At 40.0% G+C, this 11,592-nt stretch overlaps 1 non-coding gene across 1 annotated transcript; it reads left to right on the top strand.

Moving 5' to 3' along the window:
* The first annotated feature begins 461 nt into the window (after window positions 1-461).
* On the top strand, window positions 462-568 carry LOC126000107 (U6 spliceosomal RNA). The gene has a single exon (XR_007492473.1). It is a non-coding gene; the product is annotated as a U6 spliceosomal RNA (small nuclear RNA).
* Window positions 569-11,592: the final 11,024 nt, after the last annotated feature.

Consider the following 11,592-nt stretch of genomic DNA (forward strand, 5'->3'; position numbering starts at 1 on the left):
GGAGGAAATGGCCCCGAGATCTGAGAAGCGTTTGGAACAAACGAATGTGGCCTTGGAGGAGCAGGAGCCAGGATGCCCAACTCCAATAGCTGCCACAAGCATGGAAAGTAAAGCAGTAGAGGAAGAAGAGGCCGAGTGTCTTCTGCAGTTCGAGGACTCAGACACTCAGGTTTTTTAGTTTGAAACCCAATATGACATATTTTCAGTTTGGCAAGATCAAGCAGATAAGAATTCTGATCCAGAGGGGGAAGAAAGTTCCTCTCCGTCCCATGGAGTGGAAGTCACAAATGAGCAGGTTCAGGATGCAGAGGATGCATCTGAAGGGGCCATTTCCAAAGCATCAGAGGACTTTAAGGAGCAGGCACTACCACAGAGTAGTAGCAGCAGAATCTCTGTTGAGGAAGTGTATGAAATTGGCATTAAGAAAAGCAAGAGAAAACGATCAGAAAAATCCAGTGCTAGTGCTCGCTTCGGCAGCACATATACTAAAATTGGAACGATACAGAGAAGATTAGCATGGCCCCTGCGCAAGGATGACACGCAAATTCGTGAAGCGTTCCATATTTTAAAAAAAAATCCAGTGCTAGAAATTCCTTAAAGCCTTCCAAAGCAGCCAGAAAATAGGACCCAATGGATATTTCCCAGGAGGTGGATCTGAAAGCAAAAGTAGTGAAAAGAGCCAAGCCAGCACCTTCCACTTCCACTGATTCAAGAGCCACTGCCCTGAAGAAGGTGCTTTCAAAGCCTGGCACTTCGTCTAAGTCCGTCCGGAAGGGCCCAGCTTCTAAGAGCTCTAAGATGAAATCAGAGACTAAGAAGGGGCCGAATAAAAGTAATTACATACGTTGTCGGACTAGTCCTGCTGTCGTGCTAGAAAAGAAACACCATCAGCATCCTAAGCCCACATCAACGGTGGAGAAACTGGGCCTGAAGAAGCCCCCTCGCAAGGCCATGACTCTGTCTCAGCCAAAGTCAAGCTGTTACGTAACTATGGCCAGATGGCGGGAGGAGTTGATATCCAGAAAAATACTAAAGTAATCACTCCCCAGACTCACTCAATCAGAAATAACAAGAAATTGCTAGCCATGCAAGAGCCGTGCATGCGAAGGCAGGTGGGGGCCAGTACACCGAGGAAGCGACCAGGCCTCATCCATAGTGAAGGGACAAAGGGCAGGGAGGCAGGGCCACCTGCAGCACAGAGTTCTGCAACTTCAGGCTCAGAACCAGCTCAGTATGACTGTAGGGGAGGAACGGATGTTTTTACTCTGAGCACTGTGGCCTCTGAAGAAGACCCAGTGAAAGACAGCCAGTACATTAGGTAGTGATGGATTTTATCTTTGGGGCTTGAGCAGCTCTGACAGGATGGAGGGAGGACTAAGACCAGCAGATTGGCCGGCCAATCCTGCCTCAGAGACCCCTGTGGGGCCTAACAGCATTCTAAAGGCACAGCAAGTAGCCGCCCCCAAGGATTCTGACAGCGACCTGATTCTGACAGCGACCTGATTCTGACAGCGACCTAGAAGATGAGGCTCTGTTTCTAACTCAGCACGATCCCCATGACATGGACTTATGTTCCCAAATGGAATCTGACCACATGCAAGGATCAGACATTGCTCAGAGGGAGGGCACTGCAGTGCAGGCCAGCACATCCCCAGCGCCACCTCAGTTGGAGCCTCTGATGAGCAACACGTGAAAGCATAAGGACTGTGTAGAAACTGCCCAGAACCAGGGCGACTTCTGCTCCAAGCACATGGACATTGAAGTGTTCCGCAAGCCTGTCTTGCCACCCACTCAGCTGAGAACCAGACCCTCCACCACCAAGGTCTTCAGCTCCAGTAGCAGTTCACGGCTGGCTAATCTGTCCAGGCCTTTGGAAAGTAGCTCTACAACCCCATCTTCAGCAAAAAGCAAGCCCAGTGGAGTGCCGCCTGCTCAGAAAGTCCTCCTACCGCCCCCTCCTCCCCTTGAACCCCTCCTGAAGACTCCGGCCGAGGTGAAGGGTCTGTGCAGTGTTCTTTTCTCTTCAGCACCCTCTGTGGTCTCCAGACCCCCGTTTAGGCCTCTCTGTGCTGAGACGCGGGTTCAGTCCACAGACTCCCCAGTCAGCGTACTTCTGTCCTCGCAATCCATCACAGATGACTTTGTTAAAGAGGTCCTCAAGTGGAAGCATGAAATGTTCGTGAATTTTAGCCAGTATGGGCCTCCTGCCAGCTTGTGCCAAGCCATCACCAAACCCGTGCCAGTGCGATTTCAAAACACTGTAGAGTATTTCAATGTCTTCTTCCCTTTAGTGATCCTGAATACTTTTGAAACAGTGGCACAGGAATGGCGCAGTTCTTCAAGTAAATCATATGTATTGCTGTTTCGAAAATTTCCTGCAGATTATAGAAAATATTGGGAGTTTGTGGGAAGAAGAAAACATTTTTCGCGCCCCATGCACGACTGTAAATAGTATATTAAAAAAACTTTAACCTACAAAACAAAACTATATTAAATAATTTGAGCTGAAAAAATTTTTTGAGAATTTTGAGCCAGGTTATGGTGGTGGTGTGATGATGACAGTAAAGCTTGTGCTTCTATCTACTCTGCCAGGGCAACTCAAAAGTAAAAAACCAAGATACCTCAGAAGTCTTCCAGAATCATAGTTTCTGCTTCTTATATTTACATAGCCTCTCATATTTGAAGACCTTGTAGTTTCTAGGTTACTGCATAATGGAAGGGAAATTTCTAGGGCACAGGTTCACAAGTTTATGAGTACTAAAATTCAACGAAGTTGTTAAAGAACTATGCTCAGGAGAATTCTAATTTTGAGCCAAATGCCCCAAGTGAATTTTGACCCCTGTGACTTAATTAAGGCTCCTTCAGAATAACAAAAACTGAGACACTATGTCGGGCTGCACCAGCCCAGGACTGATTTCCTTCAGACATTTTGTTTTGGGGCCACACCCATCTGTGCTCTGGGACCACTCCTAGTGGGCTCAGGGAACCAGATGTGGTGCTGGGGATAGAACCCTGATTGGTAATGTGCAAGGCAAACATCCTACCCACTGCACTATCGCTGCAGCCCCATCCTTCAGAAATTAAAAAAAAAAGATAAATTAATATGCTACTCTGTTGTTTAAGTCGCAGTTATTTTAGATTTCAGTAATTCACAACTGCATTGAATCCTAACGGGTTCAGAATCTTACCGAGAGTGGGACAATTCTAAGGATATGTCTAACACTAGGGAGCAGCAAATACTTTGAGGGAATCCGGGGAACAAAAATTAGGTCTTTCCAAGCCAAAGGGCAGGAATGAAGTCAACAAACTTTCCAGAACTGGAGTTGGCCCCAAAGAAACAAACTGAAGATTGGGGACAGAACTAGTGGCTCCTTTTATACTCTGATTTTATTCACTGTCTTAGTACAGCACAGATTGCCATAAAGGAAAAAGGGACAGAAATGAGGAGGTAAGAAAATTTTGATGGCTAAGACTGTATGACCTATCAAGCATCACACACAAGGAGAGGACAGAACAAAAAAAGGATGATACCAGGTCTCTAGTTTGGGAGATAATGCTGCAATTTTATGTGCATGTGTTTAGGGCAAAGTGATTCAGGGAAAATAGAGGATTTGGGGAAGTGAGTTTTGCATCTGTTAAGGTTAAAGGGTTGAGGTGTTCATGGACACTTAGGGGGAAATATTCATTTGGCTGTTGGGTCCAGACTCTGCAAAAGAGAGCAGAGCTAGAAATAGCAATCTGGATATTGCTATTATAGATTAGCTATATAGGTTATAGATAACCATATGTAGATAGATAGATTATAAATGGACTCTAATTGCAAGGATGTGTTGAAACTGCTAAAGAGATCACGTAGAATAAGAATCAGTTGGCTGATTTTCTGAGGAAAAAGGACAGGGTGTTTGTAAAGAAGAGTGGAAAGAAGTGGCAAGAAAATTAGGTGGTATATTCTAGTATCCAAAAGAAGAGTAATGAACAATGTGAAACAACAAATAAAAATGTCTAACAAAATAAAATATCGGGTGTCAGTCCATAATCCCTTCAGTCAGTCCTTATTTGTAGTGCAGCTGGTCGTGAAAAAGTCTGCACCTATTTGACACTAGATTTTCTTTGGTCTCTGCCCATGGATATAGCAGATGGGGAGTGCCAAGGGTTAAGGTTCATCTGTCCCCATAAACCAGTCTTTAAACAACAACTTCTACATAACTACTCCTGCTCCCCTATTCCTTGGTGACAGAACTTTAAAATTCATTCCCACACAGAGAAAAGTAACAACAGGATCAAGTAACAATAGCCACAGCACAAACTTGCTTGGTAACACACACCACGTTCAAACACTTTCCTTCTTACTTCCTCATCCATTTACATATATTTTCTAGCAATATCTCTCAAAAAAAGTACTTAACATTAGAATTATTATCTCAGGTTATGCTTTGAAGCTAACTCAAACTAAACTATCTAGAAATAAAAAAATATAGACTGGAGCTAACAGTTAGTTTGACTGGTGACATGCATGGGAAAGTTAAAATGAAATAGAGAAAAAAGATGCCATATTTGGAAGATGTAAAAAAGATGATGGAGGTTAGTACTCAGTGTCGGCCTGGCTTGTATAAGATCCTAGGTTCAGTCCCCAGCAATTCACACCCACCACTCCACACACATGAGAAGGAAGAATAAGAGAGAAGATACTTAAAGGTGAATTCCATATAAAAGTAAGAACCAGAGCTTGTGGGGATAAAAAATACCTTCCTAACATACTCCCCCCCCAATAATCTGGTGGGTCACTTTTCACCATGTTGTTTTGTTTTAGGGAGGTGGCAACTTTTGCATTGGGTTGCATTTAATGAGCATGTTCCAGACAGGGTAGTGACATATATTTTATTAGAGGGGGGGTACTTTCCCATAGTTCTCCAAAGCCAGAGTGATATAAGAATATGAAGACTGATTACAGGTGATTATGACACCCCAGTGCAAGCCAGGCTTTTCCAAACTCTCTGTGTACTGAATTCTTGTAACAAATTATACTTATAATAATCAAAACAGTATAGTACTGGATTAAATATAATCCTGTAGACTAATGCAACAGAATTGAAAATTCTGAGTTCAACCCCTATATTTATGGCCCATTATTCTATTACAAAGGAGAAATATGTGAAGTGGATCAAAGAGAATCTTTTTGACAAATGATGTTGGAAACACTGGATAGCTGTATTTAAAGAAAGAAGAAATTATAACCACAACACATACCCTTCACAAAAGTAAACTCAAAGTTTACTTTGTACATAATCTGCCTATGGTTTGATCCCCCAAACCACATATAGTCCTGTTCAGAATAAGCACCATACCCACTCTACTATCTTTCAGCCCCCTCCATTGTTGTTAGCTACCTATTTTTCTGTTAATAGCGGGCAGGTAGCTTCTTGATCTGGCTGTCTGTAGATTTTGAGTCATTAAAAATAGTTGCCAACACTTGTAACAAGAAAATTCCCCATATACTTTCTACTAATTAGGTCCCAGTCTTATAATACATATTTATCCATGTCAAGCTAGTTTTTGTGAATGATGTGAGGTAGGAGCATAATTTTCCCCTGTGAATATCCAGTTCTCCAAACACACTTAATTAAAAGACTATTCATACTTTTTTTGATTATGAACGTAATCTGTGCTGAATGTATAAAGTTGAGGAGGTCCAGAAAAGTATTTTGAAGTGAAGGAGCCTTCTAATACAATTATTCAAGGGCACATGATTCATTGAGAGGTGAGAGTAGTTGAGATAATACTTTATGTGCAGCTTAGAACCCAGTGTATAAGAATGCATCCCCCCTTTTTGGGGGGTTTGGGTCATACCTGGTGGTACTCAGGGGTTACTCCTGGCTCTGTGCTCAGATAGCCAGGAATAACCCCTGAGCACTGCTGGGTGTGGCCCAAAAACCAAAAAAAAATAAAAAAAATAAAATGCAAAATTCAAAGCCAATTTTTGAAAAGGAACATTTATATAATAAATATATTAATTTTATCTGTTTTGGACTGCTATATTACATCAGTAAAGAGGAGTAAAGGAAAAACTAACAAAATAAATCTCAATTGTTAAATGTATAATGTAAAAAAAATATGGCTACATTTAACACATTAAGACAATAACTTTCTTGAAATCAAAACTGCCTTCCAAATAACCATGGAAAGAAACAATAATATGATGTAACTATTAAGAACTGTAAAAATATCAAGTATGCCTAAGGGTATAAAAAAGATGCCAAAAAGCAGAGTATCAGTTTTTATGCTAATTGTGGATGTTTCACAGTCTATAATAAAAACCATAGATGCTCACATTGAGTTGAAAACAACTAGGTGTTGTTTTTTTTGGGGGGGGGCCACACCTGACATTGCTCAGGGGTTACTCCTGGCTGTCTGCTCAGAAATAGCTCCTGGCAGGCACGGGGGACCATATGGGACACTGGGATTTGAACCAACCACCTTAGGTCCTGGATAGGCTGCTTGCAAGGCAAACACTGCTGTGCTATCTCTCTGGCCCCATTTTGCATTTTATTTACTGGCCCTTTTTGGTTTGTTTTTATGGCTACACCCAGTAGTACTCAGGGACTTATTCCATGAGATTATTGCTCAGCAGGATGGGGTCGCTCCTGGTGCTGCTCAGTGCACCATGTAATGCCAAGAAATAAGCCTGGACCTCCTGCATACAAAGCATGTGCTCCATATGCTGGTATATCTGGTCACTCTATTAACATGGAGCTGTTTTTTATGATGTTGTTTTAAAGTAGTAGAGACATGAGAAGCTAGAGCAATAGTACAGTAGGTAGGGTGCTTGCCTTGCATGTGGCCAACCCAGGTTTGATCCCTGGCATCCCATACAGTGCCCTGAGCATTACCAGGAATAATTCTTGAGTGCATAGCTAGGAATAAGAACTGAGAGCTGACAGGTGTGGACCCAAAACAAATAAAGTAGTAGAGACATGAATATGGTTAAATGCTAGAGCAAGGATCATGTAGACTTTTAATTACTTTTATTTTTATGATTACTTTAAGCAGTGTGGATAAGTTCACGATTGAATTTCAGTTACAGAATATACACCACCGTTCATCAGTACACATTTCCTGCCACCAATGTCCCCAGCTTCCCTCCCACCCACCCTTATCTGCCTCTAGGGCTGGTGTTTTACTTTTCTATCTCTCTGTATGTAAACTTTTAAAAAATTGTTTTTCTTACTCAGCAAATAATACAACTGGGACTAGAAAAATGAAGAAAAAAATAAAAGAGGGGATAGAAACTTATCTGAAGAATATAAAAACACTAATCCAAAAAGATATTTGCTTGACTATGTTCATGGTGCCACTACTGACAGTAACCAAAACATGGAACCTCCATGCCTGACCTCTGCCATTTCAGTTGGCCCAACTTCACATCTCTAGATATTCTGATTTTTCCTCCAAGCCTCAGATAAGGTTAGCTTCCTGGCTGACATCCCAGGACCTTTTTGTAACTAGAAGCAGATTATCCTCCCTTTGAACTGGGTCCTGGTAGCCTCCATGCCTGACCACAGTCAAGCAGGTCTTTTACATATCCTGAACCATGTAGCTCACAACACCTCACAGAGTTCATGTTTATACTTCCAGTTACTAGGTGAAAACAGGTAGAGAAGGAAAAGAGCAACACTCAGCTTAATCTATCATCTCTCAGAGATTTTTAGGAGGATCAACTACAATGTTTTACCCACTATACAGAAAGAACACAGCAAACATGATGGGGAATATACATAGAATCCCACCAAGTTCAATGAAGGAAAACAATAGCATAGAAGTTTCAATCATTTCTATAAACTCTCAGAGAATTACTTCAGTGACTTAATGACTTAATTCAGTATGTTTAATGAGTTCAAAGAAATGACACAGGTAGTCAGCAAAGCACAAGGAATTATGAGAGCAGAAATGAGAAAACCACAACCAGACAGAAGGGGATATAATAAACAACAGAAAATCTAAGCAGAAGGATGAGGAAAAGATTGAAAAGCTTCTAGATAAGCTTCAGAAAAGCTCTAGAAAATAGCAGAAGATGGGGAGAAAGTTCAAAAGAAAATAGAAAATCAGAGAACCGTAGGATTAGGTCAAGAGGAACAAATAAAAATCATGAGTCCGGGGCCGGGCGGTGGCGCTAAAGGTAAGGTGCCTGCCTTGCCTGTGCTAGCCTTGGACGGACTGCGGTTCGATCCCCCAGTGTCCCATATGGTCCCCCAAGCCAGGAGCAACTTCTGAGCACATAGCCAGGAGTAACCCCTGAGCGTTACCGGGTGTGGCCCAAAAACCAAAAAAAAAAAAAAAATCATGAGTCCATGAAGAACAGGAAGGCAGATTTCATGAAGAACAACCAGTAAAATAAATCACAAATAAAAATTTCCTAGAGTTGGAGAGTACAGGTACCAAGATCCAAAATACCCAAAGGACCCCAGCAAAAATAGAACCAAATAGAAAAACTCCAAGATACATGATAATCAGAATGACAAAAGCTAAAGAAAAAAAAAACCAACAAGATCAAAAGAGGAACTTACATGCAAAGACAAGCTCTTTAGGTTATCATAAGATCTATTAATTGAAACTCTATAAACCAGAACAGAGAGGCGGGATATAGTAAAAACAAGCAAAATAAACAAACAAAAAAACTCTTCAACATAATGAACACCTAACCAAGACTACTTCTTCCACAATTTTGTCATCCAAACTTGAAGGAATGATCCTGAGTTTCATGGAAAGACTATAATTTAGGAAATGAATAGCCTTGAAACCAGTTTTATAAGAAGTATTAAACATGCTACTTTAAAAGACAAAAGCATTTCAATGTTCTGCCATTGAGAATGGCATTCGCTTTTGACACTTATGGTTGCCCTCTACTAGATTAAGAATAGCAAATTAATGTTTTGCTTATATTGAATGTAATATCTAATCAGGTGATTTTGTTACATCTATAGAGGTTTTGATCATAAGTAACTACCCTTTAATTCGATTACTTAAGCTCTATTTATAACATAATGTTTTATAATTTCTAATATAAAGACAATATTTTCCTTTTTAGGAAAAACACTTTTTAAAAATATTTGGCCCACATCCAGTGGTGCTTAGGGTTATTTATTCAGAGATAACTCCTAGCAGAGCTTAGGGATCCTATGTAGTGCCAGGGGTCAGAATATCTTACCCATTGTATTCTCTGTCTGGCATGAAAAAAGCACGATTTTATACCTTTACAGACCTATTCAGATTTTCCCTTACAGTTTTCTTAATTTTCCTCTCCTCACTACTACTAAGTTGAATACTTGTAGAATTTATATATTTCATTATAATTTTAAAATGTTAGTATAATATGATTCATAATATCATTTTCTAAATTTATATATTTATAAATGAGAAAAATTATGGTTTTTGAAAAACAATCAACTTATTGGTTTTTAATTTTGAGACATTTCAGGAGATAAGATTTATTCATCTCTATGTGTGTAGTTGTCATCACCTCCACAATACATTTTTGGGGTCACATCCCAGGGTACTTAGGGGTTACTCCTGTTCTCTGGTCAGAAATTACTCCTGACAGGCTCAAAGGACCAAACAGGATGAAGGAGATTGATCCTGAGTCAGCTGTATACAAGGCAAACACCCTAACATCTGTGCTATCGCTCTGTTCTCTGAAAATAAGTGTATCAATCTCTCTCATATATGTGATATAAAGAAACACACGTATTTTAATATGGAAAAAATAAATGGCCAACAGTCATCAATTCTGGAGATTTTGTCTATAGAAATGAGCTTACATGTGAGGGAAGAGGACTTCTGGGGACTAGCTGGGGGGTGGCCCTTAGCACACTGGTGGAGGGAAGAGGATACTGGGTATGGTGTTGGAGTGGTATATGTATAAAATTAGGTGTATGCATATAATTAGAGGCAGAGTGACAGTATAGCAGGTAGGGCATTTGCCTTACTTGCAGACATGCAGACAACTCAGTTTCAATCTCTGTCATCCCATGGTTACCTGATCACTGCAGGATGATCTCTGACACATATTCAGGAGTAAGCCCTGAGTACTACCCCAAACAAAAACAAAAAGTATAATTATATATAATTATGTATCCCTGGATCTCAATAAAAATTTTAAAACACTTGTTTAAAAAAGCCAAAGCATGGAATCAACCTCAATGCCCACTGACTAAAGAAGATGTGCTTTAGGGGCCGGAGAGATAGCATGGAGGTAAGGCATTTGCCTTTCATGCAGAAGGTCGGTGGTTCGAATCCTGGCATTCCCTGAAAAAGTTGTGCTTTATATGATATGTAAAATATATACTTGGCTCACTGTAATACTTTCACTTGCCATTTAAAAGATGATATAATTCCATGTTGCCTTTGGGTATTTGCTATTTCTTTACTATATTTATTTGTATACTCTATATGAGGGGGATCATTCTGTTACTGTCCCTCTCCTCTGACTAACTTCACTCAGCATGATAATCTCCATATCTGGGCTTTAGTAGGAAACATACCACTGGAGGGAGGAGGAGAGTTGTAGGAAGTGGGGGGACATTGCAACAATGGTGGAGGGAAGCTGAGTCCTTTGGTAGGAGGTACATTACTGGAATATTTTATGTATAAAACCCTGCCAATTATCAATATTGTAAATCATGGTGCCGAAAATAAAATATTTTTAAGAGATGTTATCTTTCCTTTTAGAAGAAAATTAATGGATCTTGAGAAGATTCTGCTAAGTAATGAAGGAATGAAAGATAATTACTGGATGGTTTTTATTTTATATGTGAAATAAGAATTACTAAGGCAAGAAATTACACTGGCAAGAAAGAAAACTAACACTCAGACACCATGAAACTGTGGTGGCTACTGAAGGGAAAGGGGAAGGAGGAATAAACAGAGGGGTCTTTTAGGTAATGAATGGGATGGCACTGGAACTTTGATGATAAAAGCTGTAACAATTACACAAATATAGGTATGAGCCAATCCCCTGAAATTTCGTCATCTTGTCTACCACTGGCAAGTTGATAAAAAGTTCAGAGAGGGGAAATGGAACTATAATACTTGAGATGCCTAAAATACTTTGGTAATTAAATATATAATGAGTAGCTAAGGTTTATAATGAATCATTTTAGGCAGGGAGAAGGATGTGAATGAGATTAAAGCTATCATCACAATAATAGCGGGAGGAAAATATACGTATCATTTTAACTTTGCACAGAACAATAATGTAATTGTTGATACTATACTGCTGCAAACCATTTCTCAGTCTCAAGAAGACCATGGTGTGGGACAAAAATATGGCCTGGATCTCACCCTCAACCCAACACTTAATGGGATATTTATATGATCTATGTATGTTTGATTCCTAAAAAGCTATAAGGTAGCCTCCTCCATTTTTTCTTATTAAATTTTTATTAATTTTATTTTTCTTTGCTTGTTCTAGTTCTGCTTAATATGAAAGTCTTGCCTTTGATAAAATACCTCAGGCCAAAATCTGGGCACAGAGACTGTATACCTGCCATTTTTACCCCCTAATGCACCAACAACATAATATAGCATTGCTCCTTTTTG

Source organism: Suncus etruscus, chromosome X (assembly GCF_024139225.1).
Source record: "Suncus etruscus isolate mSunEtr1 chromosome X, mSunEtr1.pri.cur, whole genome shotgun sequence".
NCBI classification, from domain to species: domain Eukaryota; kingdom Metazoa; phylum Chordata; class Mammalia; order Eulipotyphla; family Soricidae; genus Suncus; species Suncus etruscus.